Genomic DNA, 16,388 nt, shown 5'->3' on the forward strand with positions numbered 1-16,388 from the left:
CCTTATGTTGTATAAACAGGACATGCACACTTTAACAAACCCAACATTTCAGCGACAGGGTCTGCCACACGACTGTGACTAAAATGACTGGTTGGTTTGGGCCCCCACCAAAAAAAAAGAAGCAATCAATCTCTCCTTGCTCAAACTGGCTCTACAGAGGCAAGATGTCCACCTCATCATCATCGTCCGATTCCTCACCCCTTTCACTGTGTACATCCCCCTCCTCACAGAGTATTAATTCGTCCCCACTGGAATCCACCATCTCAGGTCCCTGTGTACTTTCTGGAGGCAATTGCTGGTGAATGTCTCCACGGAGGGATTGATTATAATTTATTTTGATGAACATCATCTTCTCCACATTTTGTGGAAGTAACCTCGTACGCCGATCGCTGACAAGGTGACCGGCTGCACTAAACACTCTTTCGGAGTACACACTGGAGGGGGGGGGGGGGGGCAACTTAGGTAAAGTAAAGCCAGTTTGTGCAAGGGCCTCCAAATTGCCTCTTTTTCCTGTCAGTATACGTACAGACTGTCTGACGTGCCTACTTGGATGCGGTCACTCATATAATCCTCCACCATTCTTTCAATGGTGACAGAATCATATGCAGTGACAGTAGACGACATGTCAGTAATCGTTGGCAGGTCCTTCAGTCCGGACCAGATGTCAGCACTCGCTCCAGACTGCCCTGCATCACCGCCAGCGGGTGGGCCCGGAACTCTTAGCCTTTTCCTCGCAGCCCCAGTTGCAGAAGGATGTGAAGGAGGAGCTGTTGACGGGTCACGTTCCGCTTGACTTGACAAGTGTCTCACCAGCAGGTCTTTGAACATGTGCAGACTTGTGTCTGCCGGAAAGAGAGATACAACGTAGGCTTTAAACCTAGGATCGAGCATGGTGGCCAAAATGTAGTGCTCTGATTTCAACAGATTGACAAACCCGTGAATCCTGGTTAAGCGAATTAAGGGCGCCATCCACAAGTCCCACATGCCTAGCGGAATCGCTCCGTTTTAGCTCCTTCTTCAATCTCTCCAGCTGCTTCTGCAAAAGCCTGATGAGGGGAATGACCTGACTCAGGCTGGCACTGTCTGAACTGACTTCACGTGTGGCAAGTTCAAAGGGTTGCAGAACCTTGCACAACGTTGAAATCATTCTCCACTGCGCTTGAGTCAGGTGCATTCCCCCTCCTTTGCCTATATCATAGGTAGATGTATAGGCTTGAATGGCCTTTTGCTGCTCCTCCATCCTCTGAAGCATATAGAGGGTTGAATTCCACCTCGTTACCACCTCTTGCTTCAGATGATGGCGGGGCAGGTTCAGGAGTGTTTGCTGGTGCTCCAGTCTTCGGCATGCGGTGGCTGAATGCCGAAAGTGGCCCGCAATTCTTCGGGACACCGACAGCATCTCTTGCACGCCCCTGTCATTTTTTTAAAAAAAATCTGCACCACCAAATTCAATGTATGTGCAAAACATGGGACGTGCTGGAATTTGCCCACATGTAACACACGCACAATATTGGTGGCGTTGTCCGATGTCACAAATCCCCAGGTGAGTCCAATTGCGGTAAGCCATTCTGCGATGATGTTCCTCAGTTTCTGTAAGAGGTTGTCAGCTGTGTGCCTCTTATGGAAAGTGTTGATACAAAGCGTAGCCTGCCTAGGAACGAGTTGGCGTTTGCGAGATGCTGCTACTGGTGCCGCCGCTGCTGTTCTTGCTGCGGGAGGCAGTACATCTACCCAGTGGGCTGTCACAGTCATATAGTCCTGAGTCTGCCCTGCTCCACTTGTCCACATGTCCGTGGTTAAGTGGACATTGGGTACAACTGCATTTTTTAGGACACTGGTGACTCTTTTTCTGACGTCTTTGTACATTATCAGTATCGCCTGCCTAGAGAAGTGGAACCTAGATGGTATTTGGTACCAGGGACACACTACCTCAAGAAATTCTCTAATTCCCTGTGAATTAATGGTGGATACCGGACACACGTTTAACACCAACACAGCTGCCAAGGCCAGAGTTATCCGTTTTGCAGCAGGATGACTGCTGTGATATTTCATCTTCCTCGCAAAGGACTGTTGGACAGTCAATTGCTTACTGGAAGTAGTACAAGTGGTCTTCTGACTTCCTCTCTGGGATGACGATCGACTCCCAGCAGCAACAACAGCAGCGCCAGCAGCAGTATGCGTTACACTCAAGGATCCATCGGAGGAATCCCAGTTAGGAAAGGACTTGTCAGACCTGCCAGTGACATGGCCTGCAGGACTATTGGCGTTCCTGTCGAAGGAGGAAATTGACACGGAGGGAGTTGGTGGTGTGGTTTGCAGGAGCTTGGGTACAAGAGGAAAGGATTTAGTTGTCAGTGCACTGCTTCCACTGTCACCCAAAGTTTTTGAACTTGTCAATGACTTCTGATGAATGCGCTCCAGGTGACGTATAAAAGGGAGGATGTTCCTAGGTGGTTAACATCCTTACCCCTACTTATTACAGCTTGACAAAGGCAAAACACGGCTTGACACCTGTTGTCCGCATTTCTGTTAAAATAATTACACACCGAAGAGGTGATTTTTTTTGTAATTTGACCAGGCATGTCAATGGCCATATTCGTCCCACGGACAACAGGGTGCTTGACTTAAACAAACCACCTCACCATCAGAATCCTCTTTGTCAATTTCCTCCTCAGCGCCAGCAACACCCATATCCTCATCCTGGTGTACTTCAACAGTGACATCTTCAATTTGACTATAAGGAACTGGACTGTGGGTGCTCCTTCCAGCACTTGCAGGGGGCATGCAAATGGTGGAAGGCGCCACCTCTTCCCGTCCAGTGTTGGGAAGGTCAGGCATCGCAACCGACACAATTGGACTCTCCTTGGGGATTTGTGATTTAGAAGAACGCACAGTTCTTTGCTGTGCTTTTGCCAGCTTAATTCTTTTCATTTTTCTAGCGGGAGGATGAGTGCTTCCATCCTCATGTGAAGCTGAACCACTAGCCATGAACATAGGACAGGGCCTCAGCCGTTCCTTGCCACTCCGTGTCGTAAATGGTATATTGGCAAGTTTACACTTCTCCTCAGACGCTGTTAATTTTGTTTTTTTTCGGTCATTTTACTGAACTTTTGTTTTTTGGATTTTACATGCTCTCTACTATGACATTGGGCATCGGCCTTGGCAGACGACGTTGATGGCATTTCATCGTCTCGGCCATGACTAGTGGCAGCAGCTTCAGCACGAGGTGGAAGTGGATCTTGATCTTTCCCTATTTTACACCCACATTTTTGTTCTCCATTTTTTAATGTGTGGAATTATATGCCAGTAATATATCAATAGCAATGGCCTACTGTACTGTACTATATGTATACTGCTGGTCACCAAAATGCTGCACTGTCCTACTAGATACTGCTCACAATAATGCAGCACAGATATGGATAGTATACTTGACACAGAGCTGCAAGATACAGCAATGGCCTACTGTACTGTACTACTATAATTATATACTGGTGGTCTCCACAATGCAGCACACTGAGCACAGATATGGAGCGTTTTCAGGCAGAGAACGTAGATATTTGCAGCACACTGAGCCCAGATATGGAGCTTTTCAGGGAGAAAACGCAGCCACGTCCTCTCCGTTCAATCTCCAATGCACGAGTGAAAATGGCAGCAACGCGCGGCTCTTTATATAGAATACGAATCTCGCGAGAATCCGACAGCGGGATGATGACGTTCGGGCGCGTTCGGGTTAACCGAGCAAGGCGGGAAGATCCAAGGCTGCCTCGGACCCGTGTAAAATAGGTGAAGTTCGGGGGGGTTCGGATCTCGACGAACCGACCCCGCTCATCTCTAAAAAAATACCAAGGTAGTATATCCTGTGAAACACTATATTATATAACCCTGATGCACTTAGCCCCCCTCAGGGTACAGAATTTAGGGATAGCAATACGTGTAAGATACACGAAATAGAAATCACACAGCAGCTATTGGCACACACTTAGTCACATATACAATGCAGAAATTATTACAAACAATAAAACTGCACTGGCCTAGCAATACTAAGTACAAACTGTACCACTAAGTAAAGCTATATAGGAATATAGATATAACAATGCACAGTAAAGACTGGATGTATATCACAGGGTACTTGAACTAATGGGCCCTACACACTGGCAGATAATACTGAAAGATATCTTTCAGTGTGGAGGCACCAGCGATGAACGATGCGCGGCCCCCCGCTCGTTCATCACTGGTGCCCCGTCGCTTGTGCATGCACGCCAATATGGACGAGATCGCCCATATTTGCCTGCACTGCTATGGAGCCGGGTGATGGGGGGACTGAAGAAACTTCACTCCCCCCGTCACTGCCCCCCCGCCACTGGGTTGCTTGTCTCCGCCGTCGGGCAGTTCGGCAGCGGATCTATCAGTGTGTAGGGCCCATAACTATCCCTGTAGTAATGCGCTTGTTCTTAACTAACACTGTCTAAACAACATGTAGAATACTTAAGTGTCCTGTAAATGCACAGCGCTGATGATGCAGGTGGCTTTACAGAGGAGACATTGCCCAGCAGTCCCAGAATCAGCTCAGCATGTGTGTAATGGCGCCCAAATGCTGACAGGAGTGAGGGAGACAGAGAGATGCAGCTCCAGGGCGGGAACATTTGCAGTAAATGGCGGCTGGGGCTACAGGTCAGAGCCATAACCCCTTGCTGGACTTCACAACCGGGTACTGCAGGGCCTATTAAAGTGGATTATGAGGTAATCCGACCTGTGCCCCTTACCCTGGTAGTCTAGTGGGGTCCCTGTATGGCCACAGTGTCCACGCCAGAGCGCGTGGCCCGTCTCCTAGAGACAGCGGCGGATCGTGGTTTTCAGCGGGTCCCGCCTGGGGGACCCTCTTACCTCCTCCCTGTAATGTGGCCACGCGATCCTGGAGAGCAGCGGCAAGTGTATGTGCCTGAAGAGAAACCAGAGCCCTCCGCTGTAAGTAAATAATTTGCTTCAAGAAGCAAATAAGCCACGCGCTTGACCACAGCTGGTTTTCCAAGCAGCTGAATAACAATGGATTGTCAATCCAAATAACATGAACTGATACAAACAATAACAATGCTTACTACATAAATATGAGCAGACAGGTGTATATGTAAAAAACGATTAATAGATCACTTATTAAAATGTATACACTTTAAAAAGGAAAATCTTAACCTTACATTAATATAGCACACACTATATCAAAATTATTTTTCAATGGAGCTTTAAAAAGAAAAGTCTTTGGTAAATTCAGGACTAGGGACAAATCACCATTTGATCCAGTGGTAGGTGGACATAAACTGTATGAATTTTAATATACAGTATATATGGGGCTATGTATATATAGTGTGTGTGTGTGTGTGTGTGTGTGTGTGTGTGTGTGTGATCTGTAGCCCGTAGGCTGCAATTACTATTATTATTAGCTTGAGGACGAATATCCGGAATGCATCGCATTCCAGATATTGGTAAATTTTAGCAGCATTGCATACCCCACAGAGACCTATGGGAGATGCGGCTGCGATTTCTCAATCTAAGACACAGATGTTACTTAATATTTGCGGCTAACCCCCCAAAATAGGTGTTTTGGGGGATATAGGGCCTAATTCTGAGTTGATCGCAGCAGCAATTTTGTTAGCAGTTGGGCAAAACCATGTGCACTGCAGGGGGGGCAGATATAACATTTGCAGAGAGAGTTAGATTTGGGTGGGGTGTGCTCAAACTGAAATCTAAATTAGTGTAAAAATAAAGCAGCCAGTATTTACCCTGCACAGAAACAATATAACCCACCCAAATCTAACTCTCTCTGCAAATGTTATATCTGTTCCCCCTGCAGTGCACATGGTTTTGCCCAATTGCTAACAAACTTGCTGCTGCGATCAACTCAGAATTACCCCCATAGCTGCAAATATACTGTGATAAATAGGCCCCATAAGGAGTGAATACAGTTATAATAAATCCCTAATGTTATAATAAAGCCAATAATGCTAATAACGCTATGGTTGACCAGTGGTCCCAAATCATTTACACTTGTTAACAATGTTCCTAACCCATTGCTGTCTGAATTGTAACAGAAACCAAAATTCCAATGCATTTTCATAGGCTTCTTTCCTCGGGGCTTCAAAATGTCAGATGTATTGCATAGGTTCTGAATGGTGCTTTATAATATGCATTAAAATAAGATTTTACTCACCGGTAAATCTATTTCTCGTAGTCCGTAGTGGATGCTGGGACTCCGTAAGGACCATGGGGATTAGCGGCTCCGCAGGAGACTGGGCACAACTAAAGAAAGCTTTAGGACTACCTGGTGTGCACTGGCTCCTCCCTCTAAGACCCTCCTCCAGACCTCAGTTAGGACACTGTGCCCGGAAGAGCTGACACAATAAGGAAGGATTTTGAATCCCGGGTAAGACTCATACCAGCCACACCAATCACACCGTATAACTCGTGATACTATACCCAGTTAACAGTATGAAATATAACTGAGCCTCTCAACAGATGGCTCAACAATAACCCTTTAGTTAGGCAATAACTATAAACAAGTATTGCAGACAATCTGCACTTGGGATGGGCGCCCAGCATCCACTACGGACTACGAGAAATAGATTTACCGGTGAGTAAAATCTTATTTTCTCTGACGTCCTAAGTGGATGCTGGGACTCCGTAAGGACCATGGGGATTATACCAAAGCTCCCAAACGGGCGGGAGAGTGCGGATGACTCTGCAGCACCGAATGAGCAAACTCTAGGTCCTCCTCAGCCAGGGTATCAAACTTGTAAACACTTACAAAAATGTTTTAACCTGACCAAGTAACAGCTCGGCAAAGTTGTAAAGCCGAGACCCCTCGGGCAGCCGCCCAAGAAGAGCCCACTTTCCTCGTGGAATGGGCTTTTACAGATTTAGGGTGCGGCAGTCCAGCCGCAGAATGTGCAAGTTGAATCGTGCTACAGATCCAGCGAGCAATCGTCTGCTTAGAAGCAGGAGCACCCAGCTTGTTGGGTGCATACAGGAGAAATAGCGAGTCAGTTTTCCTGACTCCAGCTGTCCTGGAAACATATACTTTTCAGGGCCCTGACTACGTCCAGTAACTTGGAAACCTCCAAGTCCCAAGTAGCCGCAGGCACCACAATAGGTTGGTTCACATGAAAAAACTGATACCACCTTAGGAAGGAATTGGGAACGAGTCCTCAATTCCGCCTTATCCACATAAAATACAGATAAGGGCTTTTGTATGACAAAGCCGCCAATTCTGATACACGCCTGGCCGACGCCAAGGCCCACAGAATGACAACTTTCCACGTGAGGTATTATAGCTCCACGGATTTAAGTGGCTCAACCCAATGCGACTTCAGGAAATCTAACACCACGTTGAGATCCCACGGTGCCACTGGAGGCACAAACGGGGGCTGACTATGCAGCACTCCCTTAACAAAAGTCTGAACTTCAGGCAGTGAAGCCAGTTCAATTTTGGAAGAAAATCGATAGAGCCGAAATCTGGACCTTAATGGAACCCAATTTTAGGCCCATAGTCACCTCTGACTGTAGGAAGTGCAGAAATCGACCTAGCTGAAATTTCTCCTTTGGGGACTTCCTGGCCTCACAGCACGCAACATATTTCCGCCATATGCGGTGATAATGGTTTGCGTTCACTTCTTTCCTAGCTTTAAATAGCGTAGGGATAACTTCCTCCGGAATTCCCTTTTCCTTCAGGATCCGGCGTTCAACCGCCATGCCGTCAAACGCAGCCGCGGTACGTCTTGGAACAGACAGGCCCCCTGCTGCAGCAGGTCCTGTCTGAGCGGCAGAGGCCATGGGTCCTCTTAGATCATTTCTTGGAGTTCTGGTTACCAAGCTCTTCTTGGCCAACCCGGAACAATGAGTACAGTTCTTACTCCTCTCCTTCTTATTATTCTCATTACCCTGGGTAAGAGAGGCAGAGAAGGGAACACATACACCGACTGGTACACCCACGGTGTTACCAGAGCGTCCACAGCTATCGCCTGAGGGTCCTTGACCTGGCGCAATATTTGTAGCTTTTAGTTGAGGCGGGACGCCATCATGTCCACCTGTGGCCTTTCCCAATGGTGTACAATCATTTAGAAGACTTCTGGATGAAGTCCCCACTCTCCCGGGTGGAGGTCGTGTCTTCTGAGAAAGTCTGCTTCTCAGTTGTCCACTCCGGTAAAGAACACTGCTGACAGTGCTAACACATGATTTTCCGCCCATCGGAGAATCCTTGTGGCTTCTGCCATCGCCATCCTGCTTCTTGTGCCGCCCTGTCGGTTTACATGAGCGACCGCCGTGATGTTGTCTGACTGGATCAGCACCGGCCGGTGTTGAAGCAGGGGTCTAGCCTGACTTAGGGCATTGTAATGGCCCTTAGTTCCAGAATATTTATGTGTAGGGAAGTCTCCTGACTTTTCCATAGCCTTGGAAGTTTCTTCCCTGTGTGACTGTCCCCCAGCCTCGAAGGCTGGCATCCATGGTCACCAGGACCCCTTAGAAGATGAGCACTCTGCAGCCACCACAACAGCGACACCCTGGCCCTTGGAGACAGGGTTATCCGCCGATGCATCTGAAGATGCGACCCGGACCACTTGTCCAACAGATCCCACTGGAAGATCCTTGCATGGGACCTGGCGAATGGAATTTCTTCGTAAGGAGCTACCATCTTTCCCAGGGCTCGCGTGCATTGATGCACCGACACCTGTATACGTATTAGGAGGTCTCTGTCTAGAGATGACAACTCCTTGGACTTCTCCTCCGGGAGAAACCCTTTTTATCCTGTTCTGTGTCCAGAACCATACCCAGGAACAGTAGACGCGTCGTAGGAACCAGCTGCGACTTTGGAATATTCAGAATCCAGCCGTGCTGTTGTAGCACTTCCCGAGATAGTGCTACTCCGACGAACAACTGCTCCCTGGACCTCGCCTTTATAAGGAGATCGTCCAAGTACGGGATAATTATTTCGGCCATTACCTTGGTAAATACCTCGGTGCCGGGGACAGACCAACGGCAACGTCTGGAATTGGTAATGACAATCCTGTACCACAAATTTGAGGTACTCCTGGTGAAGAGGGTAAATAGGGACATGCAGGTAAGCATCCTTGATGTCCAGTGATACCATGAAATTCTCCAGGCTTGCAATAATCGCCCTGAGCGATTCCATTTTGAACTTGAACCTTCGTATATAAGTGTTCAAGGCTTTCAATTTTAGAATGGGTCTCACCGAACCGTCTGGTTTCGGTACCACAACATTTTGGAATAGTAACCCCGGCCTTTTGAAGGAGGGGTACCTTGATTTCACCTGCTGGAAGTACAGCTTGTGAATTGCCGCCAGTACTATCTTTCTCCGAGGGCAGCAGGCAAGGCTGATGTGAGGTAACGGCGAGGGGGAGTCGCCTCGAACTCCAGCCTGTATCCCTGTGATACTATTTGCAGAACCTAGGGATCCACCTGTGGGCAAGCCCACTGGTCCCTGAAGTTCCCGAGACACGCCCCTACCGCACCTGTCTCCACCTGTGGAGCCCCAGCGTCATGCGGTGGACTCCGAGGAAGCGGGGGAAGATTTTTGATCCTGGGAACTGGCTGCTGGTGCAGCTTTTTCCTTCTTCCCTTGTCTCTGTGCAGAAAGGAAGCGCCTTTGACCCGCTTGCTTTTCTGAAGCTGAAAGGACTGTACCTGAAAATACGTTGCTTTCTTAGGCTGTGAGGAAACCTGAGGTAAAAAATTTTCTTCCCAGCTGTTGCTGTGGATACGAGGTCCCAGAGACCATCCCCCAAACAATTCCTCACCCTTATAAAGGCAGAATCTCCATGTGCCTTTTACAGGCAGCATCACCTGTCCACTGCCAAGTTTCTAATACCCTCCTGGCAGAATGAACATTGCATTAATTCTGGATGCCAGCCGGCAAATATCCCTCTGTGCATCCTTCATATATAAGACGACGTCTTTAATATGCTCTATGTTAGCAAAATATTATCCCTGTCTAGGGTATTAATATTATCTGACAGGGTATCAGACCACGCTGCAGCAGCACTATTTATGCTGAGGCAATTGCAGGTCTCAGTATAGAACCTGAGTGTGTATATACAGACTTCAGGATAGCCTCCTGCTTTTTATCAGCAGGCTCCTTCAAGGTGGTCGTATCCTAAGACGGTAGTGCCACCTTTTTTGACAAACGTGTGAGCGCCTTATCCACCCGAGGGGATATCTCCCAACGTGACCTATCCTCTGGCGGGAAAGGGTACGCCATCAGTAACTTTTTAGAAATTACCAGTTTCTTCACGTGGGAACCCACGCTTCTTTACACACTTCATTCACTCATCTGATGGGGGAACAAAACACTGGCTGCTTTTTCTCCCCAAAAATAAAACCCCTTTTATGTGGTACTTGGGTTCATGTCAGAAATGTGTAACACATCTTTCATTGCCGAGATCATGTAACGGATGTGTCACAACTGAGGGTTTAAGCTGACGGGAGGAAGCCTCAGTTGTAGGGGCTGGAATGAAGTTAAACTTAGATGGTTTAATCAGACCCCTGGACATGTAAGTGTGGAAGGAAACCCGAAGGTGTGACCATGACAAGCAAGTTAAAAGTCAAATGAAAGTTTATTAAACAGACTCCGTATAATCACAACAGGGTTCACAGTCAGTATTAGCAGTGGCAGATAATACAGTTCATGGATCACTAAACCATAGAAGGTATAACAGGGCACTGGTAGGTTGCAGAACATATGTTATAGTCCTTGGGTAGAATAACCTTACCAGGCCAGGCTGTAGTAGTGGAGACAACCGAGGAACACGCCAGTAGGTGTATAAGATGATGCTGGTAACTGGAATGCACTGAAGGAGTCACTGGACGGAACCAGCCAGATGGTGGAGATACGGAGTTAAAACTGAAAGATGCTAGGGTGCGTAGAAACAGATGAAATGAAGAGTGGTTACCGGTGGTAGTGGATACTGCTGGTAAGTAGAAATCCGCTGGGAGAACACCGGCTCTTTAAGGAGGTTGAATTCTGTTGGAAGCAGGTTGCTGGAAACAGATGGGTTAATAGCTGAAAGCTTGGAAGCTGGAAGCAAACGAAGTAATAGCTGAAAGCTGGAGCAGTCACAGAGGATTGCAGAGTCAGGCTGCACCGCAGGATGGAAAGCAGGTGCGGGTCTCTTTGTGGATGCTGGAGACAGGAGCTGGAACCTGGAGAAACAAACCACAGGAGAGAGAGACTGGAACAAGGTATGACATTCAAAGCACTGACATCTATCTGGCCCAGACACAGGATACTTATACCTGCTGCTATGCAGGCATTGGCTGGGCAATTATGCAGATTCCAGCAACGGTGGATTGGAGGAATTGGAGCATGTGATCAAATCCAACATGGCTGCGCCCATGCTAAAACCTGGAGGGAAAACTGTTTTGAAATGAAATGTGCTAACATAATGATAATGGCGGCGCCGGCCGCGGAGGGCAGGAGACGCCAGATGACAATTATATGCTGAGACACTTGGAGGGCAGCAGAGGCCGCGGCAGGCATGATACATGATTCTGAGAACCTGCAGCAATAACAGTAACGGCGGCGGAGGCCGCGGAGGACGGGAGACGCCATGTTGGATTCAAACATGGCGCCGCTGTGGTAGTGTCTCAGAATGACAGGAGGGATGTGCAGAGTGTTGACACAGATGAGATCCGGATTTGGAACGCTGGGCCAGTCTCAGAAGACACCTAAACGGCAGGTAATGGCGTCCAAATAACCGGATCATGACAGGATGTTCCTAGTGGATTGTGTATATATCTCAACCTCGTCGACACTGGAGTCAGACTCCGTGTCGACATCTGTGTCTGCCATCTGAGGTAACGGGCGTTTTTTGAGCCCCTGATGGCCTTTGAGACGCCTGGGCAGGCGCGGGCTGAGAAGCCGGCTGTCCCACAGCTGTTACGTCATTCAGCCTTTTATGTAAGGAGTTGACATTGTCGGTTAATACCTTCCACCTATCCATCCACTCTGGTGTCGGCCCCACAGGGGGCAACATCCCATTTATCGGCCTCTGCTCCGCCTCCACGTAACCTTCCTCATCCAACATGTCGACACAGCCGTACCGACACACCGCACACACACAGGGAATGCTCTGATTGAGGACAGGACCCCACAAAGTCCTTTGGGGAGACAGAGAGAGAGAGTATGCCAGCACACACCAGAGCGCTATATAATGCAGGGATTAACACTATAACTGAGTGCTTTTTCCCCCAATAGCTGCTTGTATACATATATTGCGCCTAAATTTAGTGCCCCCCCTCTCTTTTTAACCCTTTGAGCCTGAAAACTACAGGGGAGAGCCTGGGGAGCTGTCTTCCAGCTGCACTGTGAAGAAAAAATGGCGCCAGTGTGCTGAGGGAGATAGCCCGCCCCTTTTTCGGCGGACTTTTCTCCCGCTTTTTTATGGATTCTGGCAGGGGTAATTTATCACATATATAGCCCTGGGACTATATATTGTGATGATTTGCCAGCCAAGGTGTCTTATATTGCCCTCAGGGCGCCCCCACCCAGCGCCCTGCACCCATCAGTGACCGGAGTGTGAGGTGTGCATGAGGAGCAATGGCGCACAGCTGCAGTGCTGTGCGCTACCTTGTTGAAGACAGAAGTCTTCTGCCGCCGATTTTCCGGAACACTTCTTGCTTCTGGCTCTGTAAGGGGGCCGGCGGTGCGGCTACGGGAACGAACACCAAGGTCGGGTCCTGCGGTCGATCCCTCTGGAGCTAATGGTGTCCAGTAGCCTAAGAAGCCCAAACTACCACCTGTTAGGTAGGTTCGCTTCTTCTCCCCTTAGTCCCTCGCTGCAGTGAGTCTGTTGCTAGCAGATCTCACTGTAAAATAAAAAACCTAAATATACTTTCTTTCTAGGAACTCAGGAGAGTCCCTAGTGTGCATCCAGCTCAGCTGGGCACAAGAATCTAACTGAGGTCTGGAGGAGGGTCTTAGTGGGAGGAGCCAGTGCACACCAGGTAGTCCTAAAGCTTTCTTTAGTTGTGCCCAGTCTCCTGCGGAGCCGCTAATCCCCATGGTCCTTACGGAGTCCCAGCATCCACTTAGGACGTCAGAGAAAATTGTATTATAATCATATCTAGAGGTCATGACATGCTGAAGTGCCTGTCTAAAAAACACTTGTGTATCTGTATTTCTCCCCCTCCCGGTCCCAGTTACCTGGTTCCCCAGCACGTCGGTAGTACAGGCCGTGGACACCTCCTTGGGACTGAACCAGATGAAGGCCACTCGAGCGTGCAGGTCGAGGATGCAGACCTGGGCCACGGAGCAGACAGCAGGGTGACCGGGAAAAGGTATGGCTGATGCACTTGATCCAGGCAGTACAGGTGCTTCTCGTGCCAGGGAGACCCTCGGGGCAGCATGGTTTGTCTCTCCTCTGGGGTCGCTTAATCGCCATTACTTTTAGAGGCTGCCAGCCTTCCCTAGGATCAGGTGCTTGTTACTGCTGGGATCGAGAGGCACCATGCTGCTGCCGAGAGGTGCCGGGGGCTCTCTGCTATGGGAAGCAGTTCACTGGGCTATGGGGTGTGGGCACTAGGAGATATGTGGAGGTGGGCAGTGGTAGCTGCATCCCGCCAACATGTTCTGCACTGACAGCAGGATGACAGGAGAACACAGGTGGTGGGGGAGGGGGCAAACAGTGCGATCTGACTGAATGTGGCCAATGCGGCCAGGTCCTGGTCGGTACCAGCAGCTTCCCCAGACCTTTGCTGCCTGCAGGAAGAGTAGGTGGGTGGGTCTGAGGCTGTGTGTTACAGGGGGCGATCACCCCCCTGTTCGCCTCTCCATGGATCCGCCAGTGCTTCTATGTTTAGTATTTTGACAATAAACCTGTCTGGTGTAAGCTCACACTCACTTTGTATTTGTACACTATGGTGGAAGTACACACTGTGTCTGCCATACAGTTGGTGTTCATACAAAACACTTAGCTCTTCACAAAAGCTCCCCAAACAGCCCTATCACTAACAGAGACCGTCTCCCTAGTCACTGGCCAGCTTTGACAATACAAATGCCTCAGACAGGCTTTTATACCATAACCCCCATGCTTTCTTAATGTTACTGTGTTTAATGGGATAATGCTGGAGTTACAGGCTACAGATGATAGGATGATGGTTACACGGATAAATACAGAGGTTGCACAGATGACAGGTGATGATGGTTTAAAATAAAACTGTATTGAAGCATAATTCCAAATAAGGCATACAGGATAACTGAAGAAACATGACATAGGCATACAGAATCAGGTTAACTTCACCTGAACACATGGATGGCAAGGAAAACAGTCACTGAAATTAGGTGCAGGCAAGGTTCAAGACTTTGGCTACAGCAGGGATTCCGGCACAGGACCAAGCAAACAAGGACTCCAAAACTGTGACAAATAAACTGGCTAGGAACAGACTAGGAACAACATAAGTTAACACGAGCTGGAACAAAACTATAGCTGGCCCTGACTCTCAAAGCTAGCTCATACTTAACATAGGTCAGGGCTCATACTTAACATAGGTCAGGGCCAATCACTAGAGCACACACAAATACACACATTGTGCTGCAGCTGGAAAAGGTAATCAGGAGAGAGCATGTTCCACCTGATTACCCCAGCTGGGACTGCTCTTCCAATAGCAGCACCCCTGGCTGCTCAGAGGTACTGCAGGTGACAGACATAACAGCAGCACCCCTGGCTGCTCAGAGGTACTGCAGGTGAGAGACATAGCAGCACCCCTGGCTTCTCAGAGGTACTGCAGGTGAGAGACATAACAGCAGCACCTCTGGTCGCCCAAAGGTACTGCACTCCAGAACATCATAGATGGCAGAGTCGTAGCACTTAAGCTAGTTCCTCACAGATGCTCTGGTTAATCAGCCACATGCTGTCAGCTGCACCAGGGTGCAAGGGAGAAGTGCAATTATGCTGGTAAGACACACATTGTCTCTCCTCCAAATATGTGATTTCCATGGGTGTGTCAACTAAACACCCCTGGTTCTATTGTAGCACACTACTCCTATTGCTACATTATTACAAAATTGGGATGATGACTTGCAGCCCTTTGGGAATGATTCTAGCAGATGTCTGAGAAATGTGCAGAAACAGCTATATTTGGATGGGGGTATGTTCACAATGAATTATAAATTGCAATATTTTAAGTGGAAAAAAAACTAAGAAAACCCAGCATTTGTTGCCTACATACTAAAACAGGCACAATTGCTTCTGCACAGAACATTACTAAATGTATTTTCTCCCGTTGCACTGCTACATGGTCTGTTCAATATAGAATGTTGTGTTTTTTTCTTTATTGCTTCCACGTCTGGTTCAGGGCCAAATACAATAATTTAGAAACATAAAAATGTATGTTTTCATTTGGTAATATGTGTAGGATCATATGTATCTATATTTTCTCTTTATAGATGGATAGATTGATATACAGCAGAGAGCTATAAATATCAATAATTTTTTTTATTGTAGATAATCAGACCTATTCAGGGACACAACAGATGGGCCTGAGGGAGTATTCCCAAACTATTCCTCAGCACTCCTCCAGTTTCACACTAGAAGAAAACATTGCAGCGATCAGGGTGGTACTGGAAGGCAACAACACACGTCTGGATTCCTGATCGAGTTCCTGGAGAGGGATTCTGAAGACAGATTGCGGGATACCGCTCTTCTATACCAAAGACTGGGAGAGCTTATTGAGATTCTAGCTAATAGACCCTGCACCACAAACCAACTATCCCCATGCCCTGGCCAATCTGATTCCACCCCTGGCCAGGGCACGTGAGGATGGGCCAGCAAGCCTGCCCCCTCTATGTCCTCAGACTGCTGGAAAGCATGGGCACCACTAGGAACTGAGGCCAGATCTTGACCTACTTTTCTGTACTCCTGACATTGAAACCATGAATACAATCTTGTCATTGCCTCTTTATTCAGGATTGCATTCTTCCACTTTGTGATGTGTGGCACTTGTCTATCAGAAATGTCATATTCATTACAGGTGTTTTCTGACTGTTGTCACATTGGAGTGGGTGCTTGAGGAACTGTGTATCTACAGCAAGAGCAGCTGCAATAGCATCCTTAATTTTCTCTAGATTTGGAACCCAAACGCTCTAGTTAACAAACAACATATCCAGTAAATCTATGTCTTAACCACATTTTGAATATATGTTTAAAAAACATTTAATAGCATTTCATGTGTTAATGTTTGACATTGGGTTAAGTTAGGAGTCCTGTAAATGTTAGCAAACTGGAAACCAAGAAAACAGGGGAAGGAGGGAGAGACACAGAGACAGACATGGGGAAGGAGAGAGCGGCAGACATGCGGAGTGAGACAGGGACAGAGAGAAAAAGACA

At 48.0% G+C, this 16,388-nt stretch overlaps 1 long non-coding RNA gene across 1 annotated transcript in view; it reads left to right on the plus strand.

The window, feature by feature from the left end:
• LOC134932039 (uncharacterized) overlaps positions 1–15,944 on the plus strand; it is a 42,892-nt gene extending 26,948 nt beyond the window's left edge. The window contains exons 3-4 of the long non-coding RNA XR_010179234.1: positions 13,204–13,341; positions 15,507–15,944. This is a non-coding gene — a long non-coding RNA (uncharacterized LOC134932039). The remainder of the gene's footprint in view (positions 1–13,203; positions 13,342–15,506) is intronic.
• Positions 15,945–16,388: the final 444 nt, after the last annotated feature.

Source organism: Pseudophryne corroboree, chromosome 6 (genome assembly GCF_028390025.1).
Source record: "Pseudophryne corroboree isolate aPseCor3 chromosome 6, aPseCor3.hap2, whole genome shotgun sequence".
NCBI classification, from domain to species: domain Eukaryota; kingdom Metazoa; phylum Chordata; class Amphibia; order Anura; family Myobatrachidae; genus Pseudophryne; species Pseudophryne corroboree.